Below are 12,092 nucleotides of genomic sequence, written 5' to 3'. Positions count from 1 at the left end.
GCCTGTCAGTTGATATTACTGTAAAGGCTACTAGACAGTTGTTCTTACAGGCCTCTACCTGAAGTATTGGCAGTGTTAGCTTCCTCCTTGTACTTGTCCTCGAGCAACGCCATTCAAGAGAAAAATAGAGTTCGGTCCTTGCTCTCTGGGGCAGTTTGCTGAGGATGCAATCACAGTGGGGAATTCATTCATTCAGCCTGAGCTGCCTCTGCATTGGATTCAAACCAGTAACTTTGTGATGAAAGATTTGCTCCCTCTGGTAACATAGCTCCTCGCAGGAAGGGCTGAGTTCACTTCCTAACGAAATGATTGGCCCTGCTGCATACTTGTGTTCATGCTCTCATGTTCATGTGTCATCTTAGACTGACTGTTATGTTACGAGCTTGGCTGCTAGTAACATAACAGTCAATTACATGCCTTTTTTTAATACAGCAGGGGCACAAGCAGGAAGGCAGGCTTCCTGCTTTTGAGGGGAGCAGGAAGATGGGGCATTTCACAAGACAAATGCTTGCTGTTTACAAAATGCTTAGCAGATGGGCATCTGTAAAGTCACCTGCTGACACCAGTAAGGTACAAAGCCCTCTCCTGTTACAGAGGAAGTGCTGGCTTCTCGCAGATAGGCCAAGTCTGGTTTGATGGGGTTTTTATCTGTATGAAGCTAAATGGTGCAGGCTTGTTTTTTGACCATTTTTTGAAAGATGTCTGCTCTTATTTAGGTGGATGTTCAGAAAGCTCAACAGGTTTTGAAAATTGGGTCATGTATGTAAATATGCTTTCACTTAAAATCATTCTTTCTCCACAGTTTGACTTGCAGTTGCCTGCTGCTGTGGGTAGGACTAGTTTGGTGGCCATGTCAATGCTAAACTTACAACAGACCTGACTCCTCTGTTGAAGCAGAAAAGACCTTCATTTGTGCATTCCCTGTGATCCCATTGACTCATTTGTAGTGCTGCACAGGGTCCTTAAGCAACTGTATAATCTTTCTAAGGATATCAGGAGTGGTATGTTAACACTGCAGATAAAAATATGGTTCAGGACTTCTTGCACTGAGAGGTGCTAACGCAGTAGAAGGTACAGCCAGCTTTGCTTCTGCTGCTGGTGGATCTACCTGATAGATGAACCTATCCTGCTAAGCACCTGTCTGCCTTCGCCATGCAAGAGCCTGGAACAGAACAGCTATTCTAAATTGGTGGATTTACATTCCTGGGTCCAGGGACAAACTAGCAAGTCCCAAATCTACTTAAAGGTAATTGGGCTGGTCCTTAGAAGCACTGTTTCAAGAGCAGAGACAGGCAAACAACCCTTGCAGACCCCAAACAGGTCAGGAGAGATCAAGGCTACCTTGATTAACTGGCTGTCTACCAACGGCCTGGCTGATCCCAGGCTCTGCCTCTTTTGCATGGAGCTGTATATACACACTTGCACACATTTTGTACTTCAGTAAGTCTCTAAATTGAAACTGAGCATTTCAGCTATTAGGTCAACCCCAGGCCTTCCTTGCTTCGAGTTATTCGCACAGACTGCTATTCTTATGATGCAGGGAGTCTTTTTTTTTTTTTGAGGGGTGGGAATATCAGTGAATAAAATCTCAACCTTTTTTTTTCTCCTTGATTATATTCAGCCTGGGTAATACGATGTTTTGTGCCTAAGTGGGTTCAATGGTTTTGGCAGGATGCCACAACTTTTATCACCCTTCTCTCTGTTGGATGAGAGAGAAACAGACAGGTGTGGCAAGAGCACTTGCCATACCGTTTATTTTCTGCCCAAGCTGGATTTCAGATTTGAGATTTCCTGGCTGTCCATTCTGCTCTGAGATGACGGTCACGTTCCTCTCTCCTGGGGATTGCAAGAAGCAGAGGGCTGCTCGGGATCATTGCCACAAACTTCCGGTCCCCATCTGGAAGGCAGCTAGCCTGCCTTTTGTATGTATTCATCTCTGAAATGAAGGAGGTTTTTCCAGCTGCCCTTGAGAGGTTAGTGTGCTTTTAGAGGGAGCAAAGTTTGGTGCTAAACTTCCTTTGTGTCTTCTGGCAATTGGAGCCAAAATGTTTGATCTTTTCTCAAACTAATTGACAGATTGAGATCTAATTAATTTCTTTTGACAATTAGTTTGAATTATTTAGGGATATTTTTGATTCATGGGTCGTATTCAAGTAAAGACAAATAAATTGGATTCCTATGGCTGTCAGTATATTAAAAACAATAAGAACTTTGAAGTTGAAAAAGAAAGAAAATAGAATTATAACCTGTGAAGAAGAAAAAAAACATAAGATGTCATGACAGCCTGAGAAGGATGACATTCCCTCTGTGTCCACTGTGTTTCCTCCTTACGCAAAGGTGTCACAGTCAGGCCGTATGTGGGTTGGTACCTTTATGTGTTTGGTGCATACGCTCTTAAGTATGGACTGGCTTTCCCTCGCTTTTGCGGAGCACCTAAGCTGATGCAGGAGTAGTGCCCGAAGCATTAATGAAACCTAAATGGTAATGTTAATTGCATGCAATGCAGGGTGAACGAGACAGGGATTTGTTAGGGATTTCCCCTCTCCTCTCTTTGATCTTTTTTTCCAGATGAAGCATTCAGTGATTTACCAGTCAGTTGTCTCTTCCCCCTTCCTTCATCTCTTCCTCCTTATTCTTCTGTGATGTGTACTACGTGCGATCAATACAACGACGGCTGCATTGAAAATCCCTTCATTTACCGCTTGCTAAGCCGTGTAGCTATCCGCACCGATGAACGGTTTTCTCAGCCCTCATCCCTCAGTAAATTTCATCGCCCCGGGAGCCAACAGCGACCGACACACGCAACAGGTCGGGCGAGGGGCCGCCGCGTCCCCCCGCTCCCGCGCTGCCAGCCGGGCGGCCGCCGCTCCGATCACGCCTTCCTCAGGGTTGGGTTGGGTCTTTTTCCCCGGCTGGGAAGCGCAGGCCCTTTTTCCCCCCTTTTTTCTGCTGCGCCGGCGGAAAGGGCTCGCTCCCTGCCGGCGCCGAGCGGGTGGTTCCCGCGCCGCTGCCGGGGGGCGGTGCCCGTGACGGCCGCCGCCTGCCGGGGGAGCCGCGGCTGCACGGCTCGGGGAGCGGGGCTGCGGGGCTGCGGCGTCCCGTCTTGGCGGGCACGGAGGCTGCCGCTCCAAGGTAAGCTCGTCTGCGCGTTTAACTTTTCGGAGCAGCCGGGGCTTTCGCAGCTGTGGCAGCTGGTCGGTCCCCCCCTCTCTGCAGTGACAATCGCCTTGGCTCCATTTTATTCTTGAGATTATTTATACCCATAAGGACTAGGTGTTCTTTAAAGGGCCATTATGCTGTGGGATATTAGCGCTTCTCTCTATTTTTCTCTAATATCCGGAGATGTGGTCGGCGTTACACCACAATTTTTGCAAGCCTTTATTCAAGCCTTGTTATTTGCAGGTAAAATGGATTGCAGATGCAGGGAAGTAGATTTGGGATCGAGTTTCTCGTGCTTGTAAATAGAAATGTTATTTTTCTGTCAGTGGAAAGGGGGAGCAGAATACAGCATTGCTTTTAAAATGAGAGGGAATGCACACGGGCATTTTCTGTGTGCTTTCGGACTCAGCAAACTGAGTGAATCTGGTATGGGGAGTCTGTATCTCCTTGTCCCGAGAGAGCTAGACCCAGGATGTATGCATTACGGTTGTTCATTCATCAGTGGCTGCAGATAATGCAATTACCAAGTCAGCGGCGCATGGATGCTGCCCTGCATGTGACATGCTGAGAATACTGTACTTTAGGAAGCCAACACTTGCTGTAGTTTGGATAAAACAGAAGCTGGGAATGGCAGGGTATGAAACCGTTGTGTCTTTAAGTGGAGAAGAGGCTACTGGTTAGTCTCAATCACTCTCTCATTTCTGAGGACTTGTATTTTGTGTGCTTCTATGTAGAGGTGTAAATACCTTTTGCAATCTGTTCGTAAGAAATTCAGGAGTGCAAAATAATTGTCAGCAGCTTCCGGAATCACCAGTGCCTGATGAATGGTAGATGGTTTAGATGCCTGAGAATTCACAGTAGTTTTAATTAAATCCTATCACAGAAAGGGCTTCATTTAGGTCTCAGTTTTTTATTTACATATCAGATTCTGCAGCCCTGGTATGGCTACCTCTCTCCTAAGGTGTCTTGGAAAAGAAGGAAAAAAAAATCACCAGCGTGATTACCATGGACACAACTATCCCTTATTTATTTATTAGGCTATTAGGGTAATGAAGAAAAGCCATGCCTGCCCTGCTGTGCAGATCTCATTTCAGCAAAACTGCCTGTGCTCCTGCTGTTACCCATGTTTGATTTTTAACCAGTAAGTGCCCTGTGCTCGTGTCAGTGCCATGGTTGCTACACCTCCACATATGGGTATTCATCGTAGCACCCAAGTCAGGGGAATCAGAGTGGAGCCCAGATGATTGTTAGTGGGTTTTGTTCTAAGCAGAATGTGCTCTTCACTCTTCTACCCAAAGATCAGTGTTTGCTTACTTGTAGTTGCTGCTTCTTTATTCTGCCTGGTACTGCTGTTACTGCTGCTGTTCTGGGGCACTATTTCCTACGTTAGTATTTCATTTTTATGGATTATGCTACTGAAAGATTGTTCTCTCTTGTATTTGTTGCTACCATGTCATAAAAAGAAATGGTATCTGTCCCAGACAGCTTCTCTACCTAGAACGTACGGGAAGGCAAGGGGAGGTTTAGCTTGCTCAAGGTTACTAGCAGGGTTAGTATTTCTTGACTTCTAAAGGCTGGACCATGTTGATTCTGCTGCGCATATACACATACAGAAAATATGTATGTGTCACGTTAGTGTCCTTAATGACTCCTATTTCTTTTACGCTCTCCTTTTCTTGTTCAGTAAGTATACTTATTGTCTTTAAATAGGAGTAGTTATTTTTAAAGATAATCCTGTTCTATAAATCCAATATTGATTGATCATGCCATAAAAAGATATAAGTAGTGATATTTAGGCAGTCAGAACACAGCAAGTGTGCCTTCTTTGGAATACATCAGATTTTTTGTAAACATAAACAGAAACACACACATACACACAGGCTCGCACCTAAGCTGTCTACAAGAAGGAAGAAAGAAACAGTGACTAAGAAATTTCACGTGCCCAGAACGCTAACCTAAAAGTCAGGAACGTAAGACTTTTGTGCTCCATGTGAATATTGTTTGCAGCTTCCTTTTTCTTCAACACATAATTGATTCAGAGAGTACAAATGTGAGGATTCCTCCAAAGGAAGGTCATGTGATAAACAGGTCTCTTCTTGTGTTTTCTGTTTGTAGGGGAGGGAAAATATTTGGAGTGGGGGGGAAAAAGAGGGCTCAGAGAAACTTTGAAGCACTCTGCAAATGTTGAATTACGAGTTTACTGTTTTTGCAAAGGTTGAATCTAGGGAAAAACCAGGAATGTTAAACCTTTGTGCAAATTACATGTTGTATTTTTAAGAATGTGTTCTGTGTAGGTGTACTTGGGTGCATGCATGTGTGCACAGACACTTGGGTCACTATTAAGAGGTGGCAGCAGATGTTGGTCACAGAATGTATTTATTCTGATATGTTACTGTATACAATGTGCTAATTAATTGATGAAACTACTACAGAATGCTTTGTCTCAATGGTATCCTGCAGCAGACAGCTACACTGGTTAATTATCTGTTCCTCTTTGTTTCTTTGGTGTTCTTTCAGTTTTCTGGCCCTTAACTTCACTAAATGCCTCTTTGGTCTGTTATAGAACAGGGCAGATGGGGATAGCAAAGCAGTGCTGTTGATGTTTTTATTTGTTTTGTTTTGAGCAAAGACTATAGTATATATCTCCTAAGATGGATGAAAAGTCATTGTGTTTTCTCTCTTTGCTGAGTCCTTTGCAGTGAGCCAGAGAAGTTCTGTTGGTCTGATCCTGAAGTCTTCAATCCCTTCCATAATCCCATTAACTTCTGTGGAGCTATATATGTGAATGAGCATTACGGAATTAGGTTGTACACTGTGTGTTGTTTGTGGTGCAAGTGTTAAGACAGGGTCAGCACTTTCATTGCTTAGGAAAATTTATGTCAGAGCACAGGCTACCTATAGGATTATGGAAACCGCTTGCACCTTTAAAAGTGAACAAGAAGTTTTCAGCAGATAAACTTTTTTTTTGGTGAGACTTTTGCTTTGGATTTATTCAGCATTGGGAAATGCACTGGCAGCAAGGGTAATGTTCAGTGTTCTTTGAAAATTGTTTTTAATTCAGGCCTTTGAAGTTCTTAGTCATGGGTAGGTTGTTTTATTCTTTGCTCTTATTGTGTAAAAGAATATGCTAGGGCTTTTGCTTGCTGCTCAAGACTTCTGAAGTAGGAGCCTAACAAAAGCCTGGATTTTCAACAATGTTGCATACTCAGATGCTTCCCTTCACTTTTTCCTTTTCCTTGGGTGATTGGCACTTAGTCTGTATATCTAAATAGGGATTTATGAACCTGTCCTTCGACTTCAGTATGATTTGAGCCTCTGTTCCTGTGCAGACTATACTGTGACCCTTCTACAAGCCACAATATAAGTAGGTTTTGGACTGACTTGGTATTTGGATCAGTTAGAGGAGAGGGTTTGGGAAGTGATGATGTTGTGTCTTCACACTCTGCTGAGACAGTGCTTAACCAAGCATGGCAGTAAAGGCAAATGTGCTACTGGAGGTGTCTTTCAAAGAAGGTGTCATACTGATGCCATGCATGCTCAGGTTCCTCAGCACTGCCCAATTCTTTTTGCATGAAAATTGATCCATGCCAAACTGCAGCCCGGATAATGATGGTTGGCCATTCTGTAATAACTTTGCTAACTAGATCTAGTTACGCCTCATTCCCCTTGTTGTGTGTGGTTGCTGAGTGTTGCTAAAACAGACATTACATGCCATCCCAGAGAGAAATGCTATTTAAATACTAGAAGGAATAATAGCTTTATATATGCTTTCTCATGGTCTCACTGAGATGTCATGAAGTATGATTAAATAATTTTGGATCTCTGCATCATAGATGTTGTTTGTTGGAATGTGTTTAGAAAAACAAATAGTATTAGACGAGAATAATTAAGTAGAAAAACTGGTTTGTGATGTGCTTTTCAGATCAGACACTTCGTATCTGAATTTGGGTGTGTGTCAGCCAGTGTTTTATTCTCTCTCTCTTCCTTTACTTTTACACCTGTCTGATGTGTACAGTGCAAACCTGGGTGTTTGGGTTTCCTACCCGTTCACAGTAAGAGGAGATGATCTGGATTGATTTTTAGGAAAGTTTGTTCCATATCCTGTGTGAAGTCTCTCTAGCAGAGCAGAATTATAGTGTAGCACTAAATCTGTTTCTTATCTACAGATGCCAGCATAGGCAGGCAACTCTGCCATCACTTTACAGCTGAAGGAAAAAGAGATGTGGAGAGGTGAAGCAATTTCTACAAGAAATTATGTTTTACATCCATAGCCAATCTTGCAACAGTTTATTGATATTTGCCCTCTTCATAAATAATAAAAACTTTGAAGTGAGTGGCCTTATCTTAGAAAGCAAACTGTTGCTAAAATTATTCTTTGTTAAGAAGACTTCTGAAATAATTCCACTTCCTCTTATCCGGAGAACCAAGAGAAAATTATTCAGTACTGTAACGGCTGGGGGTTTTCAATGCCTCCATCAAAATGGGAAAACAGGAAACAGCAGCATGCATGAAAACGTAGTTTGCCTACAGGTTTGATTTATCGCTATTCTGGTCTTTCAAAGAATCAATTATTTACTTAATATGAATGACATACGCCCCAATACCAGAAGGCTATTCTGGTTTTGAATAAACACTGCAACACTCATTCACATAAGGAGCAGGAGTTATATTTTTCCTAGAGAAGAATGAACACAATTAGGATGAAGATGACTGTGTGGAAAGGGAGGCTGATAATAGAATATGAGTCCATTTTTCTTTGTGTCTATGTCTGTATTGATCCTAGCATGTAAAGGTCAAAAGTAGCGGTTGTTCCCTTATTATTATGAGTTTTGTGAGTTTCAGCCCACTTTCCAGCGCCTGCAGCATTGCTGTTACAAGAGACACCAGTGGTGCCCTTGCAGGAAGGCCAGGCTTAATGGTCCTCACAGTCAAATGCCTTTTATAATCATAGGCATGGTTCTTCTGAGTCAAGCAGGGCCAGTTAGTCATGTGAGACCCTAAGAGAGAAAGGCCAGATTTAGGGACTGTGCACTTGGAATTTTTCCCCGCTACATCAATTGCAGTAATGACATGTAAGGTAGTGTTAGCCCTCACTTAGCTGAAGCCCACAGTTTAGAAGAGCTAAGAAAAAGCAATGAGCCCTGTGTTGGAACAGAATCTTATTTGATATAATGTGGAATTATAGCTGTCATTATCTCAAAAATATTCAGATCAATTCATCTGAGAGTTTATACAGCATTTATGGTAGATAATGATATATTTACAAAAGTGTCCTAGTCTAGGTAAATTTATAGGTATTTATCTATTTATCATTGGTGTTATTTAAGCAAGGGATAGTACTAGATTGTACTAGGTCTATTTCCTACTCTCCATGTTCTTTGTCGTGGTGTGCTCTGTCTGAGCTCTCTAACTACTGTGAAAAACTATTTGCAATTGGTTGTTCAAATAAGATATGTCTTTGCAGTGGTGGTACTTGTAACTCCCTTTTATTGGCTAATTTTGTAGAATTTTATGGAATAAAGTGTTGCTTTTACAAGCAGTTATTTTTCTGAAAACTTGGGTGAAATTTATTTGCACATGAAGTACCTCTCATCCTCATGGAAAGCCATTCTTGTGTTTTGGGGATAAGCCAGTCACAAAACATAAACTGTACTGAGAGAGTAGCCAGTCAAGCAGCACTGAGCTCCACAAACACTTGGTGGATATTGAAGTGTGGTTGGCAATCTTTTGCTTAACGCAGAGTTGAGATTTGTATGGTCATGATAGGAGGCAGCCGAGCCAGTGTTTGGTTGGGGGGAAAGGAGCCAGGAACACTAATGTGTCTCACTGCTCTCAGTGTCTACACTGTGCCTTGGAGGATGACCCAGGTCCTAGATGCTGGGTAACACACCTCCGTGACATCATGCTGTCCCTTGCAAAGAGTCTGAATTGAGTGTGAGTTCTGGCTGCCTAAAAATGGTACAAGTCCTTGCATCAGATAATGTGAGAGTGTGGGGTATTTTCAGATGATTCCCACTTCATCTTGCACACCTGAAATCATCACTGCAAGGGTAGATGGCATGACTAGAGCGTGTACCATGTAGGGTCTCCTCACAGTGCTGTCTATGTCTAAGCTTTTCTCTGGGAATACCAGCAGGGTCACTGAATGCCCATCCTGGAGTTCTTTCCAGGAAATAAGTGGATTCACTGCTCTAGACAACTATGAGGATACAACCTCTGTCTCCAGAAGCCTTAGAGAAGATCTTTGTGTTAATTACAATGGAGTCCCCTCCACCATGTAGTGTGAGAGATACTGCACATAGTATTCTGTATATCAGCTTAGAATTACCAGTCAAGTCATGTGTTGCAAAGAAAAATGCGATGAATTACTGCTTAGCACCCCGTGCCAGTATGACATGTGTCTCGAGAAGAAATCTTCTGAGGAACCTGTTGGGCACAAGTCTGCAAAACTGGGAAGGAGTATATCGCATACACAAACATGTCGGGTGACAGTTAAAAGCTATATATGCCCCAGAGTTACAGCTTCAGGAAAAAAATTATTAGGTTTCGCAGTTTCTCCTGATGTAGTGTGACATTCGAAGGGCTAGAAATAGCACTCTGATAACACGTTTTAATAGGTGACTAGATATTTAGTTTTGTTTCTTCTCTTGAAAGATCTGGCTGTGCTGTCAGTACAGCTAGACTGAAAGCTCTTAGGTTGATTAATTATTAAAAGAACCCACTAAATATTTTACACCTTTTTATTTTTTATCTTTTTATCTTATCTGTTGATACTTTTCTTCTTCTAAGAGTTTACAACAGCAGAGGAAAAACTAATCACAATATATGCTAAGAACTTATATGGCTTCCTATAAAAGATTAAAAAAGAACAAAGATTGTGTAAATATTTGTTTCCTCACTGTATCTTTGCTCCAGTTTTTTCTTGCTTTCTCTACAGTAGCTCTCTGAATCTGTTTTGTTGGGTAAGTAACCAAAGATTTTTTTTTTTTTTTTTGAGATATGTTGTACATTTATATGCCCAGCAAATTTGTGCTTCCTTTATGCAAGATGTTGTATGAATGTAGAATAAATGCCAATCTGTACGGCAGAAAGTTTACTTTCTAGAAGGTGAGATATACCAAGCAAGGGTAGCGTGGTACTGTAAGACTGGGGTAGACACACATTCATGAAGAATCCATACTTTGTGTCTTACCTGGCCATATTGTTAGGCACCATCTCTTAGCATATCTGTGAGTTAGGAATCTTTACAGCCAATTATACCAATGTACGAAAAATCATAGAATCAAATCACAAACCTGGAAATCCTGTTTCCTGAGATACTGAATATACTTGGATATGAATTTAGCAGCATGAGCATGCCAACAAAATACTTGTACGGTCTTTGCTTGCAGTTCTAACATCTAGATGTTTCAAAGGCCTGTAGAAATTCTGTTGTGGTTCTCCTAAAAGTGGTGCTTAGTTACACGTATGGCAGTGCTGTAATACAAACATTCTCATAATTGTTAGGTGTTCTCGACCTTTTTTGCAGCAGGTTCTATTTTATTGCTTGGATTCAAACAGTACTGGCACCAACTAAGATCAAAGTCGTCATAACAATAGGCCTTGTGCAAATACGCCAGAGACAGCATTGACCCAGCATGCTGTTGAGCTAACTAAGTGAGAAGACTGGGAGTGGGAAGGCTAGGAGGAGGATGGAGAGGCAATGGGGCGTAGTGCTCTTGGCATGGACTCTTGTGTGAGGAATGAGATGGGGCCTGGTGGGCTGCCACCTTTTCCTTTCCTTGGCTTTTTAGCTTGGCTTTGGTCTGTGATCTGGCATCATTGGACAGTTTGCATGTTTGGTAGTGACTCCTCTCCTGCCTCAGATAGGTATGAGAAAAAGCTAGCAGTAGAAAACCCACAGATTTTCTGACCTCTCTTTCATAGCAGTCTGCATAGTTTTGTGAGACTTCCTCTGTGAAGACTTTCATAAATAATACACTGCTCATTCAATCATGAGATATATTATCCATAGAAAAAATGCCTGAAAGTACTTAAGAAACCTAACAACATCTTCACATAGAGATGGCTATCTTACTGACTCTAAGACTGTTACTCATGATAGAGCAGATCTTCAAACCTGGGTATACTTATAGCAGTAAGTTTTTAATAAGTGTTCTTAAAATATATATAATTTATCAATTCAGTTTGCTACGTGGTCTCTGGAACACTGTTCTAAAAACAGTATCGCTATTTTAATCACAAGGCTGTGTTTGTTTTCTTAAAAATTATTTGTACTTAGAAAAATGAAACAAAGCCCCCAGAGACTGTTTCCTGTTACAATTCCTGGGTCACTGTGCCCCATTGTGTAACAAATGGATATGAATGGGGCAAATGACTGGCCATCAATCTTTGTGCTTATGATACTGAATGAGTGATTATTAGACTTAAATCATATTGCTCATGTTTTATTTCTAATTAGCTGAAAAATACAATGCATGTATCTTTACATGATGGTTGTGATCTTCTATAAAAATGCTAATCTGTATCTTGGTGCCAAAACCAAACAGTAAGAACTCTTAAGAGAAAGGGTTTATCAAGCAATTAAATTAGCTGGAGATTCTTGGGTTAGAAGCCATGGAGGGATGGAAGGGAATCCTGTTATTTAGCTCTGAAGGGTGGAACGTGGGATAGACTTAGCAGTCACACATTCCACATAAAATCGTTCTGTTCAGTGCAGGAAATGAATGAGGCAGAGGTGTTCCTTCTCCCTGCATCTGGCTTTAACTTGTGGCACTCCTGCCAGTAAGTCTTTTTCCTCAATCTACATATTTTGTATGGCTGTTTCTCTTTGGGTGGAATTTTGAGAAAAAGGAACCCAAGTCTCTTGTTTTGCCATCAGATTGCTGGCAGGAGTAGAAGCACGTCAACATCTCCCCTTGTCTCCTCCATCT

General features: G+C 41.8%; 1 protein-coding gene across 3 annotated transcripts in view; it reads left to right on the top strand.

Annotated features, from left to right (window-relative positions):
- Positions 1-2,941: 2,941 nt before the first annotated feature.
- SORBS1 (sorbin and SH3 domain containing 1) overlaps positions 2,942-12,092 on the top strand; it is a 176,765-nt gene continuing 167,614 nt past the window's right edge. Inside the window, exon 1 of one of the 3 annotated variants that reach the window (XM_075505037.1) lies at positions 2,942-3,132. The gene's annotated coding sequence lies outside the window, so the exon portion shown is untranslated. The remainder of the gene's footprint in view (positions 3,133-12,092) is intronic. The other 2 variants (XM_075505036.1, XM_075505044.1) reach the window with 2 other exon arrangements.

This window comes from Mycteria americana, chromosome 6 (genome assembly GCF_035582795.1).
Source record: "Mycteria americana isolate JAX WOST 10 ecotype Jacksonville Zoo and Gardens chromosome 6, USCA_MyAme_1.0, whole genome shotgun sequence".
Taxonomy (NCBI): Eukaryota; Metazoa; Chordata; class Aves; order Ciconiiformes; family Ciconiidae; genus Mycteria; species Mycteria americana.
The sequence above is the reverse complement of the archived record's forward strand: the minus strand, read 5'-3'. Positions and strand labels throughout refer to the sequence as shown.